Source organism: Mustela putorius, unplaced genomic scaffold (assembly GCF_011764305.1).
Source record: "Mustela putorius furo isolate JIRA1106 unplaced genomic scaffold, ASM1176430v1.1 tig00001082_pilon_pilon_pilon, whole genome shotgun sequence".
NCBI lineage: Eukaryota > Metazoa > Chordata > Mammalia > Carnivora > Mustelidae > Mustela > Mustela putorius.
The window spans coordinates 19510-28087 of record NW_025421562.1 but is presented as its reverse complement, the minus strand read 5'-3'; the positions used below and the strand labels follow the sequence as shown (position 1 = coordinate 28087).

General features: G+C 45.6%; 1 long non-coding RNA gene across 1 annotated transcript; it reads right to left on the bottom strand.

Moving 5' to 3' along the window:
• Positions 1–3190: 3190 nt before the first annotated feature.
• On the bottom strand, positions 3191–4278 carry LOC123393925. Its single transcript, XR_006608760.1, has 2 exons — positions 4021–4278; positions 3191–3444 (listed from the first exon to the last, which is right to left on the bottom strand). It is a non-coding gene; the product is annotated as an uncharacterized LOC123393925 (long non-coding RNA).
• Positions 4279–8578: the final 4300 nt, after the last annotated feature.

The following is an 8578-nucleotide window of genomic DNA, read 5'->3' as shown; positions in this document are numbered from 1 at the left end:
GGGAAAGACAGAGTTTTGCGGTTCCACTGCCTACAAAAGGAGGTTCTCTTATGCTCAGGGTCTAGGGCTGGGTCTTCTGGCTGCGAGAACACGCAAGCTAACATACACAGGTCAGTTGTTTGAGAATCCATAGGACTGTCACAGAAATCCAAGAACAAGAAGGAAAAGCACACCTGGGTGCCTCCCGAGAACCACAGCCTGGAAACTTCTAGAACCTAGGCCATTATTTTCTTAGACTCACCCACATTACTCAGCACACCTGTTCCTTCCTTCTTGTCCTCCGCTGTCTGTCCTGTTCTCTCACAGTCTTTCCTCCCTCATGATGTTCACCTGCCCTTAGCTTTTTAAGTCCTCTCTTGCTTCTCACCTGATCCCTTTGCCCTCCTCTCTTGGTCTCACTTGACCTGGGATCTTCATGTCCATTTCCTGACTGGCTGGGCCTCTCAGCCCCCATTCTACCTTGCTGAAAGAGTAGTGTGATCTACCTGAAAACCCTGTGCATGGTCCCTGAGCAGCCTAATCAAGGCTCCCACCTGGCCTGTTCTGTGTTAGTGCGAGGGGGCGGTCTTCGTAGCAATCAGTCACGTGGTAGGTATGAACACTCACGAGGAGAAGTTTTTCCTTCTAGCCGGGCAGGGATTAGAGCCCACCAGGAGCTCCAGGGTCCAATGCGAAAGATGCTGGAGGGGGTGAGGGTGGCAGAGCTCCCAGTTCTCCCCTCACCACGTCTGTTTGGGGTAGCGAGCACACACTGGGAAGCCTCTTCCACAGTTTGATAACCTAGCCTACTGGGCTCCTCACTAGGACCTTAAAATGTTTTAAGCTATTGCCTTACTTTACAGTTAAATATTAAGACAGGATTTAGGATCACACACTCATGGAAAGATGGCTCAACTTCCATGACTGCTGAATTCTTTCTTTAAAAAAAAAGGAGAGTCTCCCTCCCATATAACTCATTAGGGTCTACTCTGTGGGAAAGGTCCAGGAAATAATTGTGAACACCTGAGATAATTGGCCGCCTTTGCCAACTACCGCTCATAAGAGAAGGATTTGCCCATCGCTGTTGGAACTCCTGAGGCTTAGTCCTAAGGTTTAGGATTAAGGGCAGTTGTCAGATATGAACTAGTGCAGAATCAAAGCCCCTACTCAGAAAAGGGGGAGAAGGCAAGAAGCAACAGTAGAAGGTCCTCGTTACCTCGGCCCCTGCCTCCCTTCTGGGCATGTTGAGCTGATGAGGAGAAAACATGCCATGTCTACACCTGGTTATGTGGTTGGTGAAGAGCCAGAGAGATAGCTTCTATCCTGTTCCCCAGGTGGCTCTGTCTTGTTCCATGGCTGCAACAGGGCCCTGAGGTCCTGGCCTGGAAGCTGCCTGATCAGACTCCTGTTCTCTGTGGGGCGGGCTTCTGCTCTCAGAGGGTAATGAAAACTTGTTGTGACTGGGAAAAAAACACAACGACAACTAGAAAATCAGACCGCAGTCTATCCATCTTGCCCTCCTCATGGGCGGGGGATGTCCTGTCACTTGTCACTCAGGGTCTTGTTTTCATCCTACTCTGCAGTGACAGTTGGACACAAAGCAAGAAGACCAGGGTAACAGATGACCTCTCTCCATTAGGAAATGTATTTATTTGATTAAGTTAAATGGGGAGAAACTCACTTCTGCATGAAGGTCAAAAGGAATTGGATAAAAATACGACATCAACACTTTTTTTTTTTTAATTGTTCAGTAACCTAGAAAGAGAGGGAACAAAGAGATAGAACCCAACAAGATAAAGAATGCCTACGTACAGCCAGCAGCTAATATGATATACAAGGTGAAAAAAAATGAGTCCCACTAACACCAAAAATAAGATAAAGATGTCCTCTCTTACCATGTCTAATGCAATCTGGAATTTCTAGTCAATGAAAAAAGACAACGAAAAGAAAAGCGAGAGGGAGCTTTGGGGAAGGAGCTAAAATTGTGGTCTGTATCTAATATCGCTATTGACCTAAAAAAAAAAAAAAAAAAAAAGCAATTAATAAAAAAAATTATCAGTCCAAAAAAGAGACTGGAATAGGACAGAAAGATCTAAAATAGACATAATTTCTTTTTTCGTTAAGTACAGCAGGAGTGGTATTGGAATTGGATCAAGGTGATAGACCAAACGCAGATGACTGCCAGATTTTTAGGACAACAGGGATAAACCCACCAAGCACAAGAAACTAGGAGAAAGAAACATACACCAGAGAAAAACTCTATGAAGAGTAAAAGAGAACGCAAGACCCTCCACACAGATTGGAGAAATACGAAGACTGGGAGGGGGGCCTTGGCTCCATCAATACGTGATTATACGTGATTAATAGTTCACAAGCAGTGTTAACATTTCCTTGGCCGTTTTGTATATTCCTGTGTAAATGTACATACATATACATGAATATTTATGTATTCTATTATTGGGTTATTGGAGTCACGCTCCTACTAAGGTTTAGAGTTTGCAGTCAGGGAAGCTGAGGGGAGACCTTCAAGGTCACCAGGGATAAGGACTGGGTAATATCCACGGGGTTTGGCAAAGAAAGAGTTAAGCTGGTAGGCTTGTGTGGAACAGCTCTGGAGGGCTCGCTGGAGAAGAGTCCTGGCTCCCAACATGGGAGATGAGGGAGAACAGAGAGCGCTGTAGCTAGAGGAGGGGCTGCGTGGCACGAGCGACTTGACTTGTAAGCTGGGAAAAGCTTGAATGTGTTATGTAGACGGTGCCCATGCGTGTCAACATCTGGAAGAACGAGGAGAGTCACTAAGAGCTCAGTGGTCGGGGACAAGTCGAGGCAGAGCCAGAAAGTTCTTTGAACGTGCCGAAGCGAATGGGGAAGGAGTCCTGGAGGGAATTGCCTTAGACACCACCAAAATGACTGACTTCAGCAAGCAAAACGTTCTCCTGCCTTCTCACTAACAAGAAACAGTGGCACACACAGCACTTAGTAACTTCCACGAGCGATGGCAGGAGATGGCCTCCAGCTCTTGGATCCATCTTAGGATCCCTCCTGCTTAAGCCTGGGGCTTCCTTCCAAACCACAGAAAAGACAACCGGAAGTGGTGGGACCATCCTCAAATCTGAAAACCATCATGGCCCTAGCTGAAACCTCCATTTTCTTCACACCAACTGTGTACGCTTAGGGTAGCTAAGCTATGGGAATAGATCCAAACACACAATGACTCAACATAATAAATGTTTATTTCTGACTCGCATAACAGTCCAGGGTGTGATTCCGGAGAGTAGGGAGGCCTGTGTTCATGGCAGCACCAGGATCTTCCAGACTTGGTTTCCAAGGTCTCAACTCAGTTGGCAGGTAGGAGGAAAAGCATAAAGCCTAGCACAGGAGAGGTCTCAAAGGCCCTCGCCAGGATGCAGCACAACTCCCTTCTGCACACATGGCATAGACTGGCATAAGGACACATGGCCACACCTAGCAGCAAGAAAGACAGAGAACTGTCATCTAGCTGTGTATCCCGGCAGAAGACGTACATTTGGGAAAACAGCTGGTGTTCTCCGCTAAACATCTTTTCTTTGCCCCCCCCCCCTTCACTCTGCTGCCAGAGTGGTCCAACATGGAACTTGGGTAACATCTGGTGAGTGCGTGAGTGGGCGAGAGAATGGCATCTGTAATTCTCCTCAAAGCTCCCCAACGTCTCCCCATCAGCTACAAGGCAAAGACTGTAACTTCCTGTCATTGCCTCAAGGCCCTTCCGGCTCTGCCCCTGATTTCCTTCTTAGCTTCATTTCACACTTTCCCTCTGCTCACACGAGCCTTCGGCCAGACTGCGCCATTTGCCATCGCCCGACTTTGCCATGTTCTCTCATATGCGATGTCTTTACCCACTTCTCATCTCACTTTTCCACCCACAGAACGCCCACGTGTCCCTCAAGCCTCAGTTCAAGAGTCGCTTCCTCTTGGAAGCCCTCACAAATGCCCAACTTCCACGTCCACCCAGGCAGAGGTAGAGGTGGGCTCCCCCTTCAGTCCCTTGGCATCTGGACCCACCTCCAGTCCACAGCTGCCAGGTGATCTCGTGATTCCGTGCTGGGATACGTGTCTCTCCCCCAGGAACAAAGCTGGCTCACAGGGAAAGCAGTGGCTGTTCTATCTACTCTCTTCCTGTCAGCAATGGGGCAGCAACCAGTCAGCCATCTTTAGCTTTCTCCATTTCAGATTCCACTAGCAGCCAAAAATAAGCATCAGCGTACAGAGAAAATATCAGAGAAGTAAATAAGAAGTTCCCTGCTCCTGTTGGGTAAAGAGCACCACCGGCATCCAATGGGGCTTGCCTCATCTTCCTTCATCATTTGCACTGAAATCACCAAATCCTATCCATTCCACGTTCTTGATGTCGCTGGGTCCCCCTCCTCTCTGTGTGCTCCACCCCTGGCAAGTCCTGCCCTTCCCCCTCACTCTCTCCTTCTCCTAACTGACCTCCCTCTCCTCAGGCTCCCCCCCTCCACCATATTTGCACCGGTACGGATCCAGGAGGGGACTTCTAGGGGCACTCTCTCCATCCTATCTGGGGCCAGCTCCTCTCCCTAAGCGCTAGGAGGTCCCAAACTCTTCCCAGCTTCATCCCTTGCACACCTGCCCTCCACCGATGCTCGAACCCCAAATTGCTGTTTATCATTCCTTGACTCTAATAGAAACGTTGAGCCCTCCAAGTCTGGCCCTCTCTTTGGAAGCACCCTTCTGCCCCAGTCCCCACCCTGCCCTTTCCTACCACAGAACTCTTCATTAGGAACTGATGCAGAAAAGATCTTCTTCAGAAGCCATCGCAGCACACAGAGGTCCACACAGAGCTATTGAGCTCTACCCTCAGTTAAGCCATGTAGAGAAAAAGGGGAGCCCTGCCCCTAGAGGTATGGGTGGCTCCCACATGTGGGTGATCCCAGGAAATTTCAAGACGGCCAAGAAAGAAGCGTCTTGCGGAGGCGCCTTGACAGAAACAGGCAGGAAATTCTCCCAAACTGACCCTGACCCCTGGCCTTCTTCACTCAAAATCAACCAGTATTCCATTAAAAAGTTGCAGCCACAGAATAGGGCATTCTTTCCTTGTGATTCACATTACCCAGAAGTCTCTGGTTTCCCTGAATTTGTGTTAAGTAGTAGCTTTCAAAGATGATAATATTTGCCAACAATCCCTGGGGCACCACTTTACATTTTCCTAAAACAAAAAGGGGATTATTTTGTCCGTATTTCTCCTTTCTACAGGCTTTGGCCCTATAGTCGCTCTTGCCCCCTCTGGCATTAAGTAACAATGCTGTCCCATTAAATTATGAGAATCACGCTTTGTCCTGAAACATCGGTTGTCAATTAATGTTGACAAACAAGCTTCCTGACATTCTCAGGAACATCTTGCCCAGCATGTGGTTACTCATTTCTCACTCCTTTTGTGAAACACTGGTCCCGGACAAGCAGGCAGAAATAAACACAGGAACGTTTGGGGTTTTTACCAGCTTCCCAGCCCCAACTTCTCGATTCTCTGTGCCTGCATCGCCCTCCCCAGTAATGGGCTTGGACGATCGGGAGAAGAAAAATGAGGCTGTGATCATTGTTGATCGAATAAAATCGAATAATTCTCTGTGGACAGTTTGTTATTTTTCTCCTCTGGCTTTTCCCAGCCTCCCTCGTAATGCAGGAAGGATGGGTTTGTTATCTGTCTCCCTCCCGCCTGCGGATCCATGATCCAGATTTTGGCTTCCCTGTAAGGTGCCGTGTGTCAGCTCTGTGAAGGTAGACACAAGTACTCTGTGCCCCTCTGCCTGTTGTGGTTCGTGCTCCACATGTACAGACCGAATTAATTCCTCAAGATCCAGCCCCATTTCTTTCCTAACCAACCCCAGGTTCACTTGTGCCTGATACTATGTATATGTACTTATACATATATATACTTATACGCATACAGATATGTTTTTCCACATGTGTTCACAGACTTTCTTTGGATAATTCAATATACCAAGCATCCAAAGTAAGTAACCTTATCCCTATTTTATAGATGAGAAAACTGAGCATCAGAGACGTCTCAGTAATCAGGTTACTAGTCTGAGGTAACCTAGTAACCTAGTAACCTCAGTAATCATCTTTTTACTATGCCGCCCTGTCTCTTACCACTCCCAGAGGACGGAAGTCTTCTTCAATTCCCCAAACCAGCAGCAGCATCACATAGTCCTTCCAAGGTTATGTTTATTTTAATATCCATGTTCCTTTGAGATTATTTCTATTTCTGTTCTTTACCTCGTGGGATGCTGTGCTTGGGAAAACCTTCTGCCTGCGATGGGCGCCAGCACCCTTGGCAGCCTTTTCCATATAGAACGTTTTGGCTTGGATTTCTCTCAATTCTTACACTTTAGTAAAGCTTCCCAAGCCCCACCGAAGGTTTTGTTGTCTGTACGCACGTCTCCTCTGTCTTCCTGGCTACCCCTCTCTTAGGACGGACCATCTCTTTACTAATAATATTTCATGTGAGTATCAGCTGGCTAGCTTCCCCCCTTTGCTTTTTTAATTATCCAAGTAATACAACTTCACTGTAGAAAGGATAGAAATTTCATATAAGTAAAAGGAAAATGTTTAATAATTAGAAATCTCACCCCCCAGATGGGTCTGAGGGAGGACACGAGCTGTGATGAGCACTGGATGCGGTAGGTAAGTGATGAACCACTGAATTCTACTCCTGAAACCAGCACTGCACTGTATGTTAAATAACTAGAATTTAAATAAAAATAATTTTAAAAACTGGAATGCCCCCCAAAAAAGAAATCCCACCACCCAGAGAAAATACTTTTCCTACTGCTGTCTCCATCTTGCATTATTTTTACCCAGAAAAATATATTTGTATACACTAATGCAGAATTTTAAAAATAAAATTATATTATGCACATGAGATATTTTTAACTAAAGATTTGTCATTTAATGTTCCAGGAACTTTAAAAAAAGAAGACTTTTTTTTATAAAGAATAAAATTTGTTACATATTTTTAAGTATTATTTATATTACTCAATTTATCTATAATCACAGATACTTTTGTCTCTCTGATTAGGTAAAAACTCAAAGGAATTATGCTAAGGTTTCTTTCCACTGTTGTTTTGATTCTTCTGTTCACAGATTACAAGTAGAGTTTGTAGTATATATTTTGTTGTCCAGTGCATATAATTTTATTATAGTAATTTTACTGAAGCTTGTGTATGTCAGCAAAAAGACTGCAATCCTTCCTCCCATTGCTGATTTTTACACGAGTATATAACTTTTTATGTTAAAACTGGCATATATGTATTGAGTACCTACTGTGCACAGACCCCTGCCCACCCAAAGCTCATGTTCCCATCACAAGTAGGACTCTGCTCGGCAAAGTGTAAGTAAGTAATTCCGTAAGCCTGAATTCAAGAAAGTCACCAAGCTGTTTCCAGGTGCTGTTAATTTTGTCATGAATTCATGCACGGGCGTATCTGGACCTTTCTTGAGTTCAGAAGCAGCCTTGCTCCCTTTCCTCTCTCCCTGTCAGGACCGCCATTGATCCACGTTGCACCTTTCTTTTTTGTCTACCCGTTGCAGGTCCGGGATGTTCCTTCCAGTTCTCTGTTCTCGTTGTCCTTTTCCTCTGTGTTCTCAGAGCGCCTTACACTCGCCTTTCACTGAACTGACCTTATTCTCTGCAGCGGCGACATTGCTCCTTGTTGCTTCCAATGCTGTTGCAGTTTCTGCCACGGTCCTACCATCCCCTTGCATTTCCCTTTCTCTCCCATTTTGTTGTCTTACCATAACATCTTTTAGCTCTTCTGTAAGAATTCATGATTTCTCCCAGTGCCCTGAGAGCATTAAGCGAATGCTCCCTGGGATTTCCCTCTTTCCTGAAATGCTTTCATCCCCTGGTTTCAAAAGCTATGGCGATCCTCTAATTCTCTCTGCGGCAGAGTTTTTTCATCTATCTCATTTCTGTCTTGTTCTATTGATGTTTGCTTATTTTTTAAGTCATTCACTTAATTGAAAAATATATTAGTAGAAGATCTCCACATGTCAGGCACCAGAAGGAAAATGGTGAAAGGGAAAAAAAAAAATCCTAGGAGTGGCTTCCAGTCCCATTCCCTGCTGTGAATGAGACTATAAACAAGCAAGAAACCAAATATCCAGTATGAACTGGGGCAAGCTATTAAAGAAAAAGAAGGGAGTCCTTCAAGAGAGAATACCAAAGGGGGAGGAGTCTGCCTTTCACTGGGTGATGCGCTAGACCTCCTGGGAAGTGACAGTTAAGATGAGACTTGGAAGATGAAAATGAGCAATCCAGATAAAGAAAGGATAGGTGTGAACTAGGCAGGTATGAAGCACAGCAGGTGCAAATGCCCTGAGGCTGGGAACGCTCTTGCTCTTCTCTGTCCTAATCATTCTACAGAATCTAAAGTGAAAGAGATGGACAAAACCAGGTCACTCCCAGGCTTGGATGTTCTCGGAGATGCTATAAGAAGTTACTAAGATGTTCAAGGAAAGGAGTGCACGGTCTGACTGAGACTTTAGATCTACCGTGGCTGCTCCTGGGAAGCACAAGGTGGAAAACAAGTCTGTTAGG